At 38.6% G+C, this 21,011-nt stretch overlaps 1 pseudogene; it reads right to left on the bottom strand.

The window, feature by feature from the left end:
- Positions 1-4,754: 4,754 nt before the first annotated feature.
- The window catches only part of LOC140523249 (claudin domain-containing protein 1 pseudogene), a 115,126-nt pseudogene continuing 98,869 nt past the window's right edge, over positions 4,755-21,011 (bottom strand).

The raw sequence follows: 21,011 nt of genomic DNA, 5'->3' as shown, positions 1-21,011 counted from the left end.
CAAACACAAAAATGAAGAGAAGCATGAAAAGGTAAACAGCAAAGAGAAGTCATAAGGGACTTTACTAAAGTTCAACTGTTCACATTCCTACATGGAAAAGCAATATTTGTAACTCTTGAAACTTTTCAGTATCTGGGTCGTTGGTGGAATTACACACACACACACACACACACACACACACACACACACTCACACAGAGACAGAGAGCACAGAGTGAATGGAATAGAATGGGATCATATCTTTAAAAAATGAAATTAAGGGGTGAGAGAGAAATATATTGGGAGGGGAAAAGGAGAAATGGAATGCGGCAAATTATCTCTCATAAAAGAGACAGGCAAAAGACTTTTTAGTGGAGGGAAAAAGAGGGGAGGTGAGAGAAAAACATGGTTTACTCTCATCACATTCCACTAAAGGAAGGAATAAAATGCACACTCATTTTGGTATGAAAACCTATCTTACAATACAGGAAAGTGGGGGAGAAGGGGATAAGCAGGGTGGGGGGGATGATGGAAGGAAGGGCATGAGGAGAAGGGAGCAATTTGAAGTCAACACTCTTGGGGCGGGACAGGATCCAAAGAGAGAATAGAAGCAATGGGGGGCAGGATAGGATGGAGGGAAACATAGTTAGTCTTACACAACACGACTATCATGGAAGTCATCTGCAAAATCACACAGATATGGCCTATATTGAATTGCTTGTCTTCCCAAAGGGAATGGGAGGGGAGGGAGGGATGAATAGAAGTTGGAACTCATAGTTTTAGGAACAATTGTCGAGTACTGTTCTTGCTACTAGGAAATAAGAAATACAGGTAATGGGGTATAGAAAGTTATCTGGCCCTACAGGACAAAAGAGAAGATGGGGACAAGGGAAGGGAGGGATGATAGAAGAGAGGGCAAATTGGTGATAAGGACAATCAGAATGCTCGGTGTTTTGGGGTGGGGGGAGGGGACAAATGGGGAGAAAATTTGGAACCCAAAATTTTGTGAAAATGAATGTTAAAAGTTAAATAAATAAATTCAAAAAAAAGAGATTAAATTAAAAAAAAAAAGGAAAAATGCAGGAGCATATCACTCTCCTATATACTCATCACCTCTAGGATGAAATACAGAATTCTCTGCTTGGCATTCAGAGCCCTTCATAACCTAGTCCCTGCCTGTTTTTTCATGTCTCTTTTACCTCATTCCTTGCCCCATATTCTTTGATATAATGAAACTGGTTAATTCCATGAACAAGACTCCATCTCTTGGCTACACACGTTTTCAGTGGCTCTTCCCCATGGCTATAATGCTCTTCCACCTCAACTTTGCTTACTGCCTTCCCTACCTTCCTCTAATTCTCAGCTAAAATCCCATCTTTTATAGGAAGCTTTTCCTAGAAGTATTTAATTCTAGTGCCTTCAGTATATCAATAATTCTTCTCTCTCTCTCTTTCTCTCTCTCTCTCTCTCTCTCTCTCTCTCTCTCTCTCTCTCTCTCTCCATTCTCTCCTCTCTCTCTCTCCATTTGTATATGTATATATATATATATATATATATATATGTGGATATATATGTATATGTACACATATACATATACTTATATATGTGTGGATATACTTATATATGTATGTATACACACATATGTATGTATATACACACAGGGCAGGGAGAAAGAGAACTTATTTTGTATATATTTGTTTGTATATTGTCTACATTAAATTGTAAGGTCCTTAAGGGCAGGAATTAAATTTTCCCTCTTTTTGTATCCCTAGCCTTAGCACAGTGCCTGACTGATAGCAGGTACTTTAAAATGGAAATAGATAATTGGGAGGGGTGGATTAATTAAGGGAGATGGCTGGGTCTTATTAGGAGATTGCAAGATAACTGCTAGACAGTTTGAATGTTTCACTAGTATCTGTATGATATCAGGACACTAAAGAAAGGTGGCATGTTGGATGGATCTCCTCTGGGAAGGTCACATAGGTGGAAGGGGAAATCAGAATACATGGAGTTTTGGGGGGGAGGGGAGAGATGGGGAGAACACTTGAAATTCAAAGTTTTGTGGAAATGAATGTTGAAAAGTTAAATAAATTTTTTATAAAAAGAAAATTGTTAGCTTTGGGGAAGCTGGGCTGCCATCTAGCCAGCCTCTAGAGATCTGAATAGTCTTGTGATGCTAATAGGCCTCACACCAGGGAACAATAATCCAACTCCCCCTGCAAGGCACACCCTCGCTTCCTTTAGCTTAGGTGTAAATGATAACCCTTGAGTAAGTTCATAGGTTCCATTCTTCTATAGGCGTCTTTTAGGACTCTGTGCTGTGTTCGCTTCTTTCACCACAGGTCACTGGGACATGGTCTAGGGAGCACATGTCTGGAAATTCTTTGGTTAATGAAGCTTTAAGATTCTTTTCTGGATGTCTGCCATTACCCATCACAAATACAGAAAATCTTCTTCCCTGGCGCTTTTTTTTAAGTTAACTCCTACATAGAGTTCTTATTAAGCATCTTCCTTTGTTTCAGAGGAGCTGGTGTATAATAATAACTTGCATTCATACAGCTTCATTTCCAAGTTCAAGGATCATCACACAGTTCGCAGAGACTGTCTTCTCTGATCACCAGAATCCACCTACCGAAAAGAGATACAAGAATGGTTCTTTTATCTTATCATTCTCTTCCCTCAACCGCCCCCTCCCCACACACTAGGTTAATTTGGTATCAGCAACTTTGCTGTCCCTGCCCTCCATACCCAGAGATGCCATTGCTTCTGATCACTGCTAGGTGGCAGGGACTAGAATTGAAAGCCTTGGATCCAGTGTAGGCTCTCCCACTTCTGAGTCCTGTGACCTTGGCCAAGGTCAGTTTTACTTACAATTAGGCAGCTTAGCTTCCTTAAGAGCAGGTGGAGTAGTTGAAAGGAGTTAGATGTGAAAGTAGTCATAGACTTCCCAGAACTCCAAAAGTTTGAATTCTTAAAAATATAATATTTATTAGACAGAATATACAAGAACCATGATAGTGAATCTAGACCATCTCACCATAAACCAGTATTACTGTAATGCTATCAATGTGTTTCTATTTAATGTTGATGTTTTCTGTTGTCCATATGAAAGGCATCAGGCTTATATTTTCACAGCATCATAAATTTTGAACTGGAAAGGGCCTTGGAGATCAACCAGGCCAAATCTTTCATTTCTCACATGAAGAAACTGTGGGTTGGAGGTCTTAAATGACATCATGAAATCATATATTTAGAGTGAGAAGGCACACCAAAGGCCATGAAGGCCAATCCTCTCATTTTTCAGATGAGGACACTGAGCCTCAAAATGGATTTTCCAAGGTAGATGCTAAATGTCAGAGTTAAGATTTGAAACTGTCTTTTGACTCCAAAACCAGTGACTCCTCCTTCTGCACCCTGGTATGATTTAAATCATAAAATTTCTAAAAGTTTATTCCTACTTTGATAGTATAGAGCTATTCCCTTAAAAAATAGATACATATAACCTTTATGAGGATTAGTTTCCTCATTGGTAGCATGGAAAAAACTGTTTTATCTACTTAATAGGCTTGCTGCAAGGAATAAATGTGAGCTCTGACTACCCAAATCCTACTAAAACCATCAAGTTTAGGCAGTCTCCTCTCCTCTATGAATCTTTCTCTAACTAATAAGGCCCTCAGAAATTTCTCTTTTTTCTGAATCCTTACAGAAAGATAATTGAATTGAACAAGTATTTATTTTTTTGCTGATCCAGTTTTATTTTTAAACAACAGATTTGGGACACGGTAAGAAATTATTATGTTTTCTTTGAAAAAACCTGTCAGGTTCTACAGAAATGGAATAAATAAATAAATTGGATTTTAAAAGTTCAAAAGTTTATATACATATTTATAAAAATAACTCAATTAGAAGAAATTGAACAATGCTTAGATGTCAATGAAGAGGTCTGGGTGAGGAAAGGCACCTCATGCCATCACAGGAAATAAAGACCACAGTTGTTAATAGGCAGTCAAAGTCTTACATCTTGAGAAAGAACCTTCTTCTGGATAAATGTTCTGGTACTTCACTGACTTAGATGGAAATGGCTGCATTCAATTCCCTGACCCCAATAAACTTCTAGAAAGCATTTTATCTTTCAGTAGGACTGTGCATGAAGGAAGTGATCCAGGACACTGAAACTTTAAAGGAAGTAAAAAATGAATACCCTGATGTTTGAGCTAACTTTCAGTACCGGCCAATCCATAAACAAAGCCTCAACTAAAATATCTCTTCTCACATCCTTGTTCAAAGATTTTATGCACAGTGCAGTTTAAAGAGATGCTGTATTTCACCTTAGACGAAGCTACACTTCAAAGGTTGGAAATTTGACTCATCTCTTCTCTTTCATATGAAGTTTAAATAAACATTAGAAAACAACACGAATATTCATGGGTAATAGGTTCTACACAACAGCAAAATAAAGATATGATAATCTTAAGACTTTTAAAATGGAGTGCCACAAATTCAGTATAAATACTGTACCTTCACCTCAGTCACTTAGAAGTGTTTAATGTTCTTCACATCAGCCTCACTCAGATGACAGACACTCTTTGCCTAAATTTATACTCTTTATCCACTAATCTCTCTTTTCTGAATTCTGGATCTAGGTCTGCTTGAACATATGAAGGGTGTGATTTCTCAAACACCATCACACAAATTTAAAAGTGAGGGTAAGAAAACAATGCAAAGAAAACACCCAGAATGGAATTGTGTCCACGGTAGGGGAAAAAGGCAGGGGAAGAAGGAGAAAGATGAGAAAATAAGATGGACATTAAAAAACACTGTAGTATAGCAAATTAATTGAATCTGTAGCCTTTCTATGCCACCTGATAGGCCATCATTAGTGTGTGCTCTTTTCGATTAGTATGGTGCCCAGATGAAGAGTATAGCAGCTATGAACTACAAGAGGACTGAGACACAGGCCGGGCAGAAGAACCAACCAAATTCACCCTTTACATTCTCAGGCAGCTGCAGCTTCTGCTGAAATAGTTCCATACTAGCAACATAGCAACTTACTGAGCTCAGTATACACAAACCTGCAAGGAAATGAAGGACTTCTGTGGCAATAGCTGGACACAGACTCCAGCAGGCACAGGCACAAAGTCCAATCAAAGCCCCAAAGTACATCAAACCTAGTCTAACAAAAGGAAAAAGGAACTGGCAGAGCCAAAGATAGGTCCGAAGTAGATCAGTCTCAGTGTTGTGGTTTCCAGGCTCTAGATACTTCTCCGTGAATTGCTCTGACAGTGTAAAACTGGAACATTCTATGATCAAGTCAGATGACTCTTTCTTTTCTGGAGAACCATATCAAAGTGTGCTTTTGTTGGGCAAGGTGATACACCTTCTCCACAATTCCAATCTGCCATTATACCAGAAAAATAAGTCATTATAAGTCTTTTCATCTGGATTATTGTCAACAAGTTCTTCCCTGATTTTGTTTAAATCACTGAAATTTTCTGGTGCTGGACTTCGATATTCATATCAGAAATCTGTGCCAATTGGTGCTGGCATATAGATGGTAGAAAGAGGTTGAACACACAAACAATTATCAATGCTGTGGCATTCTGGCATTCATGTTTTTTAGTGCCCATCCTCCTGGACTGCCACCATCCTGCACTTCCTGCCACTAATCCCCTGAATAAGCATTTATTAAATGACTACTATATGCTGGACACTTGGGGTGCAAAAGTAGAAACGAAATGGTCCTTATCCTCAAGAAACTTACATTCCATCAAGATTCCCTTTTACTGGAATTATTTTATGTCAACATACATATTGCAACTGAATCCCACTCTTAAATATTGTCCTGCGTTCAAGTTGTAAGTATTTTTTCTAGAATGAGACTATCGGCTTCCAAAGGATAAGCACTATTTCTTGTATATACTTTTAAAGCACTAGTGTGCTGATATATAAAGAATCATATATAGCTGTAAGGTGGATAGATAATTTAATTGAATTGACCCACAATGAGTAAAATCAAGCCAATTTAATTGCTTCTTCATCATATAGGTGAGTAAAAGACAGAGTAATATCAGCTTCTGGCGTTACTCCCTGTATGGCCTTGGATAAGTCATGTGACCTTTCTAGGCCTCATTATCCTTATCACCATGATGATGGGGTTGAGTTTTTTAATCTGTCACGATCTTTCCAGTTGCAAGTTGCTGTACCTGAAGGATGTCATATTGTCAATGATTATTTTGAAGTGAGTTTTCCAGACCTTTTTACCAGATTCCATGTCCCATAATGTCCATGCCTTTTCAAGAGATGGAAATCAGCCTGGAAAGAGTGTCACCATTTTACAATGCATATTGCCTAAGAGATGGACGGTTTCCAGGTGCCATCTTGAGCTTAAGTTCTTGGATACCATAAAAACTAAGCCCTTGATAATACTTAAATAGAGTGTGGCTGCATAAAACTACAGCATTTTTATCCTATAAAAACTATCTTTCACGATTCACCCACAAGAGTTATCAAATGCAGTTTTACCAGCATTAAGAATATGAAATCTCCAGGTTAGCAAAAACAATTCTGTGGTGTATGTATCATGACAGTTACCATGGAAACATGCCAGAGGCTGGAGGGGTGGGTGTAGAGCGGGAGGAAGTAATGGGAGAGGACAATTTGTGAAGGAGAAAAAGACTTTCTCAGGTTCACTTATGGCTTTAAAGCAGTCAGACCTAGTGAAGAATTAATAACACACACATACACAAACACACGGAGAATAAAGGTATTTTAAAACATTATCCCTCAGGCCTCTACCTTATTAAATAGTTCAGGAGACTTTTTTTTAATGGAATGAGTAGAAATGTAGAAAATGGAGATCATGTACCGTTGTGCCTAAACACAGACTTGTCAAGAGATGCAAATGATGTAAAAGTGCTTTGTAAACATTAAAGCGGGATGGAAATGTCAGTTATTCTTTGCCATTGAGTGCCTAGCACACAGTCTGGTACATAGTTTCTGCCTGATGAACGTTATGGTATTTCTGGGATCCTCTTTGATTACCCAAGGAGCATCTTTACAGGTCAAAATCAGTGAATCACAATGATTATTACTTGTCAAAGACTGGTAACTGGATCTGTAAGTATCCAGGCTTAGGAGATGTCCTCAGTCCTCTCACTAAGATTGGGCTCCATTTTGAGGGGATGTTTTGAAGAGGATTTCTGTTTGGGTACACACTGCGTTAGGTGGACTTAGCACTTAAAACCATGCCTAGCACATAGTAGGTTCTTAATATTTGTTGATTGTGGACTCTAAGGTGCAATCCTACTCTACTGTTCTGTGATTATTATATATTATATTATAATAATATAGTTGTTATGCACTGCAACTTCCTGATGAGTATGTTTCACTAATTACCAATTTTATTCTTCTCTTGCACTGGTCATGACTATTATACATAGCTAGGGAAATGAAAAGACAATTTTAAACACAACCTAAGATGCTAAATTGCAGCAATTCTGAATGAAGCCACAGAGCAAAAGAATATGCTCTTGTGCTTCTGAGGTATTGCTCTTATCATGGGGAAGTAGTATGGTGATGGAAAATAACACCGGCTCTAAAGTCATGTGACCTGTGATGAAGTTATTTCATTTTCCTGCATCTCACCTTTCTTCATTATAAAATGAAGAGTCTCAACCATAGTGATCCAAAGAATTTAGTAAATTCTTTCATTCATTTGTCCATTCATTCACTTATTCAAGGCAGCTAGATGTCAATGGATAGAGCATTGGATCTGGTTAGAATCAGGAAGACCTGAGTTCACATCTGCCTCACACCATGTCTAACTGTGTAATCCTGGGTAAATCACTTAACTTCTGTCTCAGTTTTCTCATCCATAAAATGAGGATGATAATAGTACCTGCCTCCCAGGGTTGTTGTGAGGATAAATATTTATAAAAATGCTTTGAAAATCTTAAATATATGTAAATACCATCAATTCATTGTCATCATCATCATTGTTTTTATAATTATCATTATCTAATATACATTCCACAACTGTGACCCTATAGCTTACTCTTTCAATTTTGCACTTCCATTTTAAATCATTCTAAAGGATAAATGTAGACTGGTGATTTCTTTCATATTCAAAACTCCCCATGAGGAAACTCCAAGCATATCAGGACCTTCTCTGCAACTTAGAGTCCTAGGGAGCTGCCTTGATCAGTGAGAATGAGATCAGTGAGAGATCATGTGTTTTTTCCAGGGTCAGAGAGTTAGCTTCTAAAGACAGGATGTGAATGCTGATGTTCCTGACTCTTAGTCCAGCACTCATTTACAAAGACCGCCTGTTCAAACAACCCAGGAAGGTAGATCTATCATTACCTCCATTTTACAGATGGGGAACCTGGAAAAGAAAGTGACTGGTCTGGGGTCATAGATCTAGTTGGCTTCTAGTCCAGTGTCTTATTCATTACACCATAGGACCTGCCTAGATCATCTAGTTCAGTCTCCATACCTATAAAAGCATCCATTTAATAATACAGCTTACATTCATTTGTTTTGCATAATTTTCTATCCCTATTATGCAGTTATTGATCCATAGTAATAGTTAATAAATTATTGTTGATGATGCTGATAATCAAATTTTTCAGTGAGGGAGAATCCACTACCTATAAAGGTTTTACTTTTGATAGTTCTGGTTATTAGAAAGACATTTTTCCTACATCAAGCCTAATTTTTCCTCTCTACGATAAGATCAATCTGAATCCCTTCTTCAGTTTACAATCCGTTAGTTACTTAGAGTCATCTTCCTCACTCCACAAGCTTTCTCTACTCCAAACTGAGCATCCTCAGTTTCTTCAACCCATCTTCATACATGAACCCAAGGCTCTTGACTAACCTAGTCACCTTCCTCTGGAAGTTAACTTGTCAATGTTCTTTCTCAAATTCATCAGCCAAAACCAAGTACAAGATTGCAAGTTCAATTGTACTAGTAGAGAAAATAACAGATAACTCAGAGATGCCATCTTTAGAATTAGAAGAGATCTTGGAGATTATCTAATTCAATCTCATTATAAAGAAAAGGAAAATTAAGAAACAAATTAATTGTTTAACTAGTTTCACACAGATAAATAAGTAGCTGAGCTTGGATTTAAACCTGGGTGCTACTGTTCTACTGTTGGCTAGACAAGAAATCATAGAGGTGGCATTAATGAGAGCATGTAGTACAAGCATGAGGGAATGGCTTTCAAAAATGCAACAAGAGCTATTTCTGTGATAGTCAAGGCATGAAAATTAAAAGGGTGGTCACGAGTTGGAGAATCGCTGAATAAAGTGATAAATACGAAGGTCATGGAGTAGGGCTGTGTTGTAAAAAAAAATACAAAAAGAATGGTTTCAAAGAAGGATGCGAAGACCTATATGAACTAATGTAGTGGGTAGTGATCAGAACCAGGAGAACGATTTATACAATGACAGCATTGTAAAGAGACGCAACTTTCAAAGACTTAAAACATATGATCAGCCCAGTCATAATTCTGTAGAACTGATGGTGAAGCATGCTACATATCACGTGACAAACAGGTGATGGACTCAAGATATAGAATGAGACATTTTTTTTACATTACCAATTTGGGAATATATTTTGAATATGTATATTTGTGGGAAATGTTTTGTTTTTCTTTATTTTTCATTGAAGTAGGAGTAGAAAGGAATGAATGCCTATTTATTGAAAGAAGTAAAATAAACTTTTTTTTTTAATTCAGCAAAGTGGTAAATGAACCATTGTATTCTAATAGTCCAGTTTAACTAGGGATATAATGAACATAAAGAGCAGTAATAAAAAAAGGCTATAAAGGTAGATCGGCACCAGCTTATAGAAGGCTAAACTGAAGTTTATAGTTTGTGCTAGAGCTTTTAAGGGACTCACACTAACTGCAATGATGTGTGTGAATAACAATATTGTGTCACTCAATTCAGCACTCATTTTGCATTTCTCAGTATAATCACAGAATAAAAATCATTCCAGAAAATTGTTTTGCTTACATGCCTAGGTCTGTGACTATCTTACTGCCAATGAGAAACCTCCCTCACCAAATACAGCACCTCTTCTTCAACTTGTAATTTTAAAGAAGTCCCTGAAACACAGAGAGGAAAGGCACATCACATGGCCAGATCATGTCAGAGATGGGACTTGAACCCAACTATTCTTGGCCCTGAGACTACTATGCTATGCTACCTCTCATAGTAGATCTTAGCTCTTCAAAATTAAAATGTACAATATTGCATTCCCAAGTCATTCATTGTAGATAATGATTATAGCTGGCATTTATACAAACTTTTAAGTTTTGCAAAGTGCTTTGCAAATAGTATACACTATATATAATATATTATATATATATAATGATTACTATATATATGGGGGCATGGGGTGGAGGGGGTTGGTATGTGTACACACACACATGTGTTTGTATCTATGTGTGTGTTTGTACACACACAAATGTGTATGTGATTGTGTGTGTGTATACATATAATCATGTCCTATATGTTCATATGGCTGAGGTGCACAACCTCTGGTAGACAGTTCCAAGTTCATATTGGTCTGATCCGCCACCGTCAGACACACACACTGCCCCTTGACTCCAATATAGGAATGTCATTTAGAGCCTCTTCAAGTACAAAGGGCAACAACCAACCAATCCTGTCCTATCATGTCCTCTCCATGGCATTCTCCTCAACTGAAAGCTGTCTTCACTTAATCTCAAAAGAAATTAGTTTAGTCTGGCATGATTTATTCTTGATAGAGGCAAGCTGTCTTGATTGACATCACCACTTTCCTTTTTAAATGCCTACAAGATCCTTCTTTGAAAAACTCAGGGGTTGGGGGGGGGAGCCAAGATGGTGGAGAAGAAAGACATACATACGCTAGCTCCGAACCCACACCCCAAAATTACCTGTAAAGAAGAACTCCCAACAAATTCTGGAGCAGCAGAAGCCACAGAACAATGGAGCAGAGGAGATTTCTGTTCCAGAGAGCCCTGAAAAACCGATGTAAAAGGTCCATCATGCACCAGACCCGGAGCAGAGCCCAGCTCTGCCTTGGCCCCATGGCACTGAGAGGAGCAGATCGAAGCAGGCTTCAGGGACAGAATCTCCAGTGTCCGCGCAGGTCCCTCCACCCACAGGCACCAAAGGTCAGTGAGAGAATCTTTTTGGCTCCCGAGAGGGGAGCAGGGTGTCCCCATAACTCAGGCTCCCTCGGGAGGCAGCAGTGGAGGCAGCAGCAGACAGTGGCTCCCAAAGCAGGCAGGTGCCCAGATCCATTGTTGAAGGTCTCTGCATTAAACCCCCTGAGGAAACTGAGCCCCCCCTCCCCCGTGGCAGCCCTGCCCCCACCTGAGCAGCTGAATTTAATCTCACACTGAATAGCAGCCCGCCCCCGCCCAAAGCACAGAGGCTCGGAAGCAGCATTTGAATCTCAGACCCCAAGCACTGACTGGGTGGATCTGGAGGGGAGGTGGGTGTGGAGAGGACACTCAAAAGTCAAGTCACTGGCTGGGAAAATGCCCAGAAAAGGGAAAAATAATAAGACCATAGAAGGTTACTTTCTTGGTGAATAGGTGTCTCCTCCCTTCCTTTCAGATAAGGAAGAACAAGGCTTACCATCAGGGAAAGATGTAGAAATCAAGGCTTCTCTATCCCAAACATCCAAAATAAATATTCAATGGGATCAGGCCATGGAAGATCTCAAAAAGGATTTTGAAAATCAAGTTAGAGAGGTGGAGGAAAAACTGGGAAGAGAAATGAGAGAGATGCAAGAAAAGCAGGTCAACACCTTGCTAAAGGAGACCCAAAAACATGCTGAAGAAAATAACACCTTGAAAAAATAGGTTAACTCAACTGGCAAAAGAGATTCAAAAAGCCAATGAGGAGAAGAAGGCTTTCAAAAGTAGAATTAGCCAAATGGAAAAGGAGGTTCAAAAGCTCACTGAAGAAAATAGTACTTTCAAAATTAGAATAGAATGGATAGAGGTTAATGACTTTATGAGAAACCAAGAAATCACAAAACAAAACCAAAAGAATGAAAAAATGGAAGAGAATGTGAAATATCTCATTGGAAAAACAACTGACCTGGAAAACAGATCCAGGATCGAGAATTTAAAAATTATGGGACTACCTGAAAGCCATGATAAAAAAAAAAAAAGAGCCTAGACATCATCTTTCATGAAATTATCAAAGAAAACTGCCCTGGTCTTCTAGAACCAGAGGGGAAAATAAGTATTCAAGGAATCCACCAATCACCGCCTGAAAGAGACCCAAAAAGAGAAACTCCTAGGAACATTGTGGCCAAATTCCAGAGTTCCCTGGTTGAGGAGAAAATGTTCCGAGCAGCTAGAAAGAAACAATTCAAGTATTGTGGAAATACAATCAGGATAACACAAGATCTAGCAGCTTATGCATTAAGGGATCGAAGGGCATGGAATAGGATATTCCAGAAGTCAAAGGAACTAGGACTAAAACCAAGAATCACCTACCCAGCAAAACTGAGTATAATACTTCAGGAGAAAAAATGGTCTTTCAATGAAATTGAGGACTTTGAAGCATTCTTGATGAAAAGATCAGAGCTGAAAAGAAAATTTGACTTTCAAACACAAGAATGAAGAGAAGCATGAAAAGGTGAACAGCAAAGAGAAGTCATAAGGGACTTACTAAAGTTGAACTGTTTACATTCCTACATAGAAAGACAATATTTGTAACTTCTGAAACTTTTCAGTATCTGGGTAGTTGGTGGGATTACACACACACACACACACACACACACACACACAGACACAGAGAGAGAGAGAGAGAGAGAGAGAGAGAGAGAGAGAGAGAGAGAGAGAGAAAGCACAGAGTGAATTGAATAGGATGGGATCATATCTTAAAAAAATGAAATTAAGGGGTGAGAGAGAAATATATTGGGAGGACAAAGGGAGAAATGGAATGGGGCAAATTATCTCTCATAAAAGAGGCAAGCAAAAGACTTTTTAGTGGAGGGAAAAAGAGGGGAGGTGAGGGAAAAAGAGGGGAGGTGAGAGAAAAACATGGTTTACTCTCATCACATTCCACTAAAGGAAGGAATAAAATGCACACTCATTTTGGTATGAAAACCTATCTTACAATACAGAAAAGTGGGAGAGAAGGGGATAAGCAGGGTGGGGGGGATGATGGAAGGAAGGGCATGAGGAGGAGGGAGCAATTTGAAGTCAACACTCTTGGGGCGGGACAGGATCCAAAGAGAGAATAGAAGCAATGGGGGGCAGGATAGGATGGAAGGAAATATAGTTAGTCTTACACAACACGACTATTATGGAAGTCATCTGCAAAACTACACAGATATGGCCTATATTGAATTGCTTGCCTTCCCAAAGGGAATGGGTGGGGAGAGAGGGAGGAAGAGAAGTTGGAACTCAAAGTTTTAGGACCAGCTGTTGAGTGCTGTTCTTGCTACTAGGAAATAAGAAATACAGGTAATGGGGTATAGAAATTTATCTTTCCCTACAAGACAAAAGAGAAGATGGGGACAAGGTAAGGGAGAGATGTTAGAAGACAGGGCCGATTGGTGATAGGGGCAATTAGAATGCTTGGTGTTTTCGGGTGGGGGGAGGGGAGAAATGGGGAAAAAATTTGGAACGCAAAATTTTGTGGAAATGAATGTTGAAAAGTTAAATAAATAAATAAATAAAATTTTTTAAAAAATAGATTATCACTCTGCAGCAGAAACACTATGAGAGTTTCCTCATGTCTGCAATAAAAGCATAAGAGTAAATTGGGTAAAAAAAACAAAAAACAAAAACTCAGGGGTTGAGTAATGTGGGCTGGACTACAGATGAGTCTGCTGAAATATTGTTGATTCCACAGAAACTCATGTTTCATTTTTCAGTGTGCCAACTTTTATCTCTCCCATGGAATTTAGTTTTGAAAGCACATAAACAGGCCTTGAGTCCCTTCTTCAAGACTTGGGCTCACTTTCACACTAATAGGTAGCAACATGCTGATATTTCTTAGAGGGGAAAGTACACTTAGACAGTGTGGTTTAGGCTGACTCCCAGACTAGAGTTTAATGCCAAGCTGCTAATGTCATCTGCCCATAAAGATTAGCACTAATATAGAATAAATAAATAGACCTTTGCAGAGGGAGGGCACAGGTCTAACCTGGACAGTCTATTAAGTATTGAATGTGTTTTTTCATTTTATCCTGACAACAAGTATGTGATATAAATGTTACTATTATCCCCATTTTACTGATAAGTAAGATGAAGCTGGGAGAGGTTAATTAGCTTGCTTTGCGTAGCATACTCATCTAGTATGTGAACCCAGGTCTCTTTGTCCGACATTTAGTCTATTCGTATATCATTTAACTGACTGAGATAGAGTGAAATCAAACTATGAAAGGGGTAGGAATGACATGAATGAGTGTAAGGAAAAGGGTTTGGTGGCCAGGGATAGTGGCTTTGGTCTAAGCCTCTGAATTGCAGGGATTCTGAGTAGAACCAAAGTTAACACTGGCAGCCTATCCCAGCAGCAATGGTAAGGATACATCAATGATTTTATTGTATGAGGAAACTTCCTTTACCAGTTCATGTTGGAACATTCTCTGTCATGTCAAACTCTTGGCCTGGAGGCTGCAAACAGGCCCCAAACTCCAAAACAAGGCTTGAATCACCTTACAAAATAGAAATACAATCTATCATAGATAGCGTCAATTTGTGGTTTCACAAGCAAACATGCAGCCACAGAGACACATTTCTAATTGAGTTTGACACTTCTGCCATAAGCGCTGAGAAGATGAGTCCTACAGCTGCTAAGTCTCAGAGGTAGGAGGCCAAACCAAGTCTGTCTGTGCACCGAGTCCTTCTGCCACCTAATGGTAATACTACTGCAATAATTGTATTGATTTCATCAGCTCTCACTGAGTATAAGATGTGAAAGTCAAGTTAACAAGAAATTATTAAGCACCTACCATGCGCCAAACTGTAAGTGCTAGAGTGAGATGAGTGTGTCTTTTATGACAAGTCCGAATGAGAGTCTCTGGATCTGCCTGGGGTTAGCAGAGTCCTTAGACCTGGCTCACTGGAGAGGAGTGAAGCATGTTTGAGGTGCTCACCCACTAATTCTCAACCAGATTAGTTGTTTCAGGGTTCATGCCAGTGTTGAGCAGATGATTTCTTTTAGGAGTATAAAGTATAGAAGGACTCAGAAGGGACTTCCATCCTAGACTGGTATGAAAACAAAGGGTGATGAAGGTTGTCCAGAGATACTGACAAATCACTGTTCTGCCTCATAGTCAAAACACGCATGTGTGAATTGGCCGCAGATTATTAGAAGACTGCTTTACTTACTGATGATCTAGCTTATATTTTTCCCCCAACTAATTGTATGATCTTATATGTCACTTAAACTCTCTGGGCCTTGGTTTGCTCATGTGTGAAGTAGTTGGACTAAGACGATTTCTAATGTCCTTTTCAGCCCTTAAATTGTAAGAGTCTGTCTTTGTACATATTTATGTTCTCCCTCCCTTTACCGATACCCCTGCTATTTTCAGACTCATGAACTTATAGAGTTCTAGATCCAAGAGATACCTTAGGCATAATCTAGTCCAATAAATTTTATAGTATAAATGTGCTGGTATTTTAATCAACCAATTTTAATCAACCCATAAATTGTTCCTCCCTATTTAGCATCAGCAGGTTTCTCAGATTAGAACTCATCTCAATTAAGTTAATAAATCATAGCACTGAACTTGGTTTTGAACAAGACCTGAACATATTCCAGTAAATTAATTAATCAGGAAATCAAAGCCATTTCAACTAGGTGCAAAAGGAAGACGATTTTGGTTGACTAAGGAATTTGATCACCTTCTATGGGGCATTTGGGAAGGCAGGGAACATATTTTACTGATTTTCATTGGTTGTTGAAACAAATAGTGAGCCAGGAAAGAATATTTCTGGCCAAGACCTTGAGAAGGAGTTGCTTGATGGGTAGACGGGAGATGGGTGAAAGAAAAATACTAGTCTTGGCACTGGCTGTGATCTGTTCCCTCCTTTTCTTCTCTTGTATCCAACAATCTTTTCAATTTCAAAAGACCAAGGATATGGACATTTTCATCAGTATCCTTGTACTAGCAACACCTGACCCAGTGTCTACATTGGGAGTCAGGGACAGCTTATATATACTGAAGAGAAACAGTATCAAGGCTGTACAAGCAGTGGGGCAGCCTAAGGGGAACTTCATTGGGATCCCCCTGGAAAGGTAGAAAGGCACTTCTAGCCACTCAGAGCTTTGACCTAGAATGGGTCCTTTCCAAGCTTTATCCCCTTTCCTCCTGCTCTCAGAGTTTATTTGTGGAGACTTTTGGAGGAAATGCTTTCTGCCCACTAGTCTTATTATATTACCTTGAGCTAAAAACTGACTGACTAGTTGATATAATCCATTATCCTGAGAGAAAAAATACCATTGGGGGCTTGTGGGCATTATTTTCCCAAGGAAATCATCCCCAAACCCTCAGGTCTGCAACTAGAACCTGAAGGGAGCCATGGGACTTGCCTTCAAGGGAGCTGTCTTTCCAGCGACAGCAGAAATAGATGAGAGGAGCAACAGAGAATCTTTTATGACAAGGACATTGAAACCCAGATAGGTTAAGCAACTGGCCTAAAGCGCTGTCATTTTAGGTATGTCACATACATATCTCTCTATCAATTATCTATCGTCTATCTATAGCTCTCTCTTTCTATATATCTATAGATATAGATATCTATATAGATGATATAGATTTCCTTCTGTATATATATATACCTATATACACATATATGTGTGTATATAGGTATGTATATATATACATATACATGTGTATATGTGTATATGTATATGTGTGTGTGTATTTTCTCTTCCCAGCCTTGGCAATGTAATTTATACAGCACCTTCTATGTACGAGCACTATTAAACACTTTCCAAATGTTATCTTATTTGGTGACCCAATGGGGTTGTAGCATCTGCAGATCAAGTTGGGACGTTGGAAGAAAGAAGGATCATACTCATGACAATAATAATGCTAGTTGTACTATGTATGGTGATGATGATGAGGAGGAGGAGGAGGAGGAGGGCTAATATTAATATAGTGCTTTAAGGTTTGCAAAATGCTTTACAAATACGATCTTCACAACAATGCTGAAGTGCAGTTTCTATTATTATTCCCATTATACAGATGAAGAAACTAAGTCAAGCAAAGGTTAAGTGTCTTTTTATGAAAGTCCATCTGCTGAACTACCCAGCTGCACTATTGGAAATGAGGAAAAGGAAGAGGGCTTCAGTCCGGTTCTTGGGTCTTTAGCTAGTCTAGACAGCCCTTCAAAATCTCTGGGCAGTTCTGGACTTGCTTTCAGATTACAGCTGCAGACATTAGAGCCTTCTGGGTCTGCTCTCTCATTCCAGATTAAGAAGCGATTTCTACTCACACCTCATTCCATCCCTGTTTAGAGACAAAGTATAGGCCACAAAATTTTCATAGGATGGAGGCAGGAGATCAGACATGACAAATAGTCAAATATTCATACAAGGCTATTAGTTAGACCCATAGGATAGTTTAAAATGACATTAATTACTGGCCTGCTAGGATGATGAAGACTCGAATCAAGTCAGGAGGTCTTGCCATTGTCTAAACAGTAGGAGGCTTTTAAAATGTAGGCTTCCTACCTGCTGGGGGAGCAGAGAAAAAACTTAAGATTCATCATTTTTCCAACTGCTTTTAAGAGAAATATAACTAATCCCAGCAGGGCTCATCTTGTATTCACTGAAGCCAAGGAATCTCCTGATTTCAAACCCAGTTGATTAGCTATGATAAACGCTCACAGGAAGCCTTCCCCAAGTAGCCTGAGGGAAATCAGGCCTGCTCTTTCCTAGCAAGCTTTGAGCTCCAAGGCCTTCAGGCTGCCCCTTTGCCTCCTGACATCCTAGCTTTGTAGTTTGGGCTTTGGGGTTCCTTTTCCATGGCAGTGTTTGACAAAACACATCAGGACTGTTAAATCACAATCTCAGCTGGGTGGTACAGGAAGTCACTGAATTATTTTGACATATGAAATCAATCAACAGCATTGAAATGGAATTTTGGGAGTTCATTTTTTTCTCCCTTTCCTTCCTGTTACTAGTGTACAGGCCACAATTTTCTACTCCAGTATAGGGACACTTTAATAGCACCAGGAATTTCTCCCTAGGAAAGGCCCCCTTTCTAAGTAGACCCAAAAGATTAAAATGGCTTCGTCAGCTCACTTGGTGTCTCCCAGATTTCAGCATTTTTGCTATCATTTTTGCTATTGATCTGTTATTCTCTTGAATCATTTCATGCTCTATGAGAGAAATTCCAATTTCCCACTTTTGGAAGCTCTCCTGCTGTTACAGAAATTGAGAAGCAACTAGCCGATAAAATGAAGTCACAACATCACACAACCAAATGACCCTAGAGTGTTTAATTTCTCTGTTCCTTAGTGTTGCCATCTGTAAAATGGGGATAATAATAACACCTAACTCACTGGGGGGTTGTGAGGCTCAAGTGAGATAATGCATGTAAAGTATTTCACAAATCCTTTTAAATGAGTTTTCAAAATGATTTCTATTATAGGAAGAAAGAAAAAATATTTCATTATATACTACTATGTGGCAGAAACTGTGATGAAGACTTTACAAATATTAGCTTATGGATCCTCACAGTAATCATGCGAGGTAGGCTTTATTGTCTTCAAATAACTGTTGAGGAAACTGAGACCCAGGGTTTACTAAGGTTGTTTAGTAGGTTAGCCATGTTAGACTCTTCCTGACTCCATTTGGGGCTTTCTTGGCAGAGATCCTAGAGTGGTTTGCCATTTTCTTCTCCAACTCATTTTACAGATGATCCAAATGCCCTCCGCAGAAAACAGGATTCAATGACTTGCCCAGAGTCACACAGCTAATAAGTGTGTGAAAATGGATTTGAACTCAAGTCCTTCCTACTCCAAGCTCAGTATTCTACCCACTACACTAGCTGCCCTGGGAGTTACTACTACAGCTCTCCTTAATACAGCATTTTAATTGTCATAATTATAATTTTGTTGTCATTTTTATTCTTCTTATTAAATCACTGACCCTATTGTATATTTTATATTTAATGTTTCTTGAACTATTGCAAGTATATAAAATAACTACTTTTTGTATGTGAATAATAGCACCTCCAGTAGCAGATACATCAATGGAAACAACATCCATCTCATGCTGCTCCCATATGATTTCTATCTCCTCGAGGGGATCTCTGCATCATAAAATCTCTCCATTCCATGTGGCTTCCGGTTTGGAGGTTAGGATACTTTGGCATGATGGCTATTAAAAAAACATTGTTTTAAGTTCTCATTATTGTGGATTGTAGCTAAATGATTGTAGGGAACTATTAGGTATGTGATTATGTTTGCGCTTCCATCAGGAATGCTCTAGAACCAGCTCGTACCAGCTCTGGGGAGCTAACTGTTAAATTTTCACTATGAATGTATAGAGTTTGGAAAGTTACAAATGCTACAAATCAGGGTTGAATTATGTTTTTTTTTCAATTCTTTAGATTTAAAAAAGCAATGGAGGAAATGTTAACATTGTAGATTAAATTGCAAAGTGTGTTGTGCATACATTTTTCCAGAGAGCTGGTTGTTAAATGTTTATGAGCACACTGTTGATGCTAATACATTTAGACGTTCTTCTGGATATTGGAGATGTGCATTTGTAGCATAAATTTGCCATTTGTTAATCCCTGAAATATACTAATCTTTTGATTTAAAATTTTGACCACCAGGTATGTCTTGCTAGATAGGTGTTTATTAGGCACTACTTTTTTTACAGCCTCCAGTACTGTTTGTCATAGAATTTTTTCTCTCCTTGCATAATCTACATTGATCATTAAGTCTGGGATGCTTAAGAATAAACCTTCTCTAATTTCTGGTGGCCATGACTTGGTCCTGAATTTCCTTCATGAACTCTGCTATTTCCATAAACAAATTTGCAAGACCCAACCATCTGTTCAGTGATCCTAGTGATCATCTCATTGGCCAAATTCATTCCGAGGCCCCCCATGATGGTTATTTGGATCATCCTCTTGGATCTTAGCTGTTTCCTTGGCCCTATCATTTACTCTTTCAGTTATATTAGACAAATTCAGTGAAGTATGTCTGTTATAAGACTTTACTGTTACCAAATGATGTCTGCTTGTTACTCAAGTATTTATGAAATTTTTTTACCTTTTACCATATGTCCATCACTTATCAATTTAAAAAGATAGAATACTACTGTCTGTATGAAATGTTAAGTTCAATGATCTTAGAAAAACATGGATAGACTTGCATGAAATAGTGAAGAACAAAATGACTAGAACAGAGAGAATGCTGCATAGAGTAAGAGAAAAATTGTTTTAAGAATAACTTTGAGTGACTAAGTCATTTTGACTGTTATAGATATCCAAATTAGTCACAAAAGACCTATGAAGGAAGACCCTATCTGTATCCAGAAAAGGAAATGATAAAATAGAAGTATGTATAGAATCATTTTACATACGCATACGTATTTATGTCTAATGATAGTCATCTCTGGGATGAGGGAGAGGGAAGGAAAAAAGGTGAAAAAGAGAAAATTACATGGTAATTTTAATATGTATTTAAAAAGAATAGAAAGTTGTACAAAACAGACCTGCAGTTTCATTTATAATTGTCTTTGTTTAAACATTCTACTATGCTATGGAAATGTTTATTTTATATCTTAAATTCAGAATAAAGTTTTTAAAAAGTAGTCAGTCCTTCCTATGTACAAGGCATTGTAATAAGCTCTAAGAATAGGAAAAAATAGCCAAACCATGCCCCTTAGCTTCAAGAAGTTCACATTCTATTGGAGGAGATAACATGGAAAGGACCAGATATACAGAAGACATGTACAGAGAAGAGAAGAGGTAATCTCAGAGGGAAGCACTAGCAGCATGGAGGGGCTGGGAAAAGCCTCCTATGGGAGGTTGGATTT

Source organism: Notamacropus eugenii, chromosome 2 (genome assembly GCF_028372415.1).
Source record: "Notamacropus eugenii isolate mMacEug1 chromosome 2, mMacEug1.pri_v2, whole genome shotgun sequence".
Lineage (NCBI taxonomy): Eukaryota > Metazoa > Chordata > Mammalia > Diprotodontia > Macropodidae > Notamacropus > Notamacropus eugenii.
Note: the sequence above shows the minus strand (reverse complement) of the source record. Positions and strands in the feature narration are given on the sequence as shown.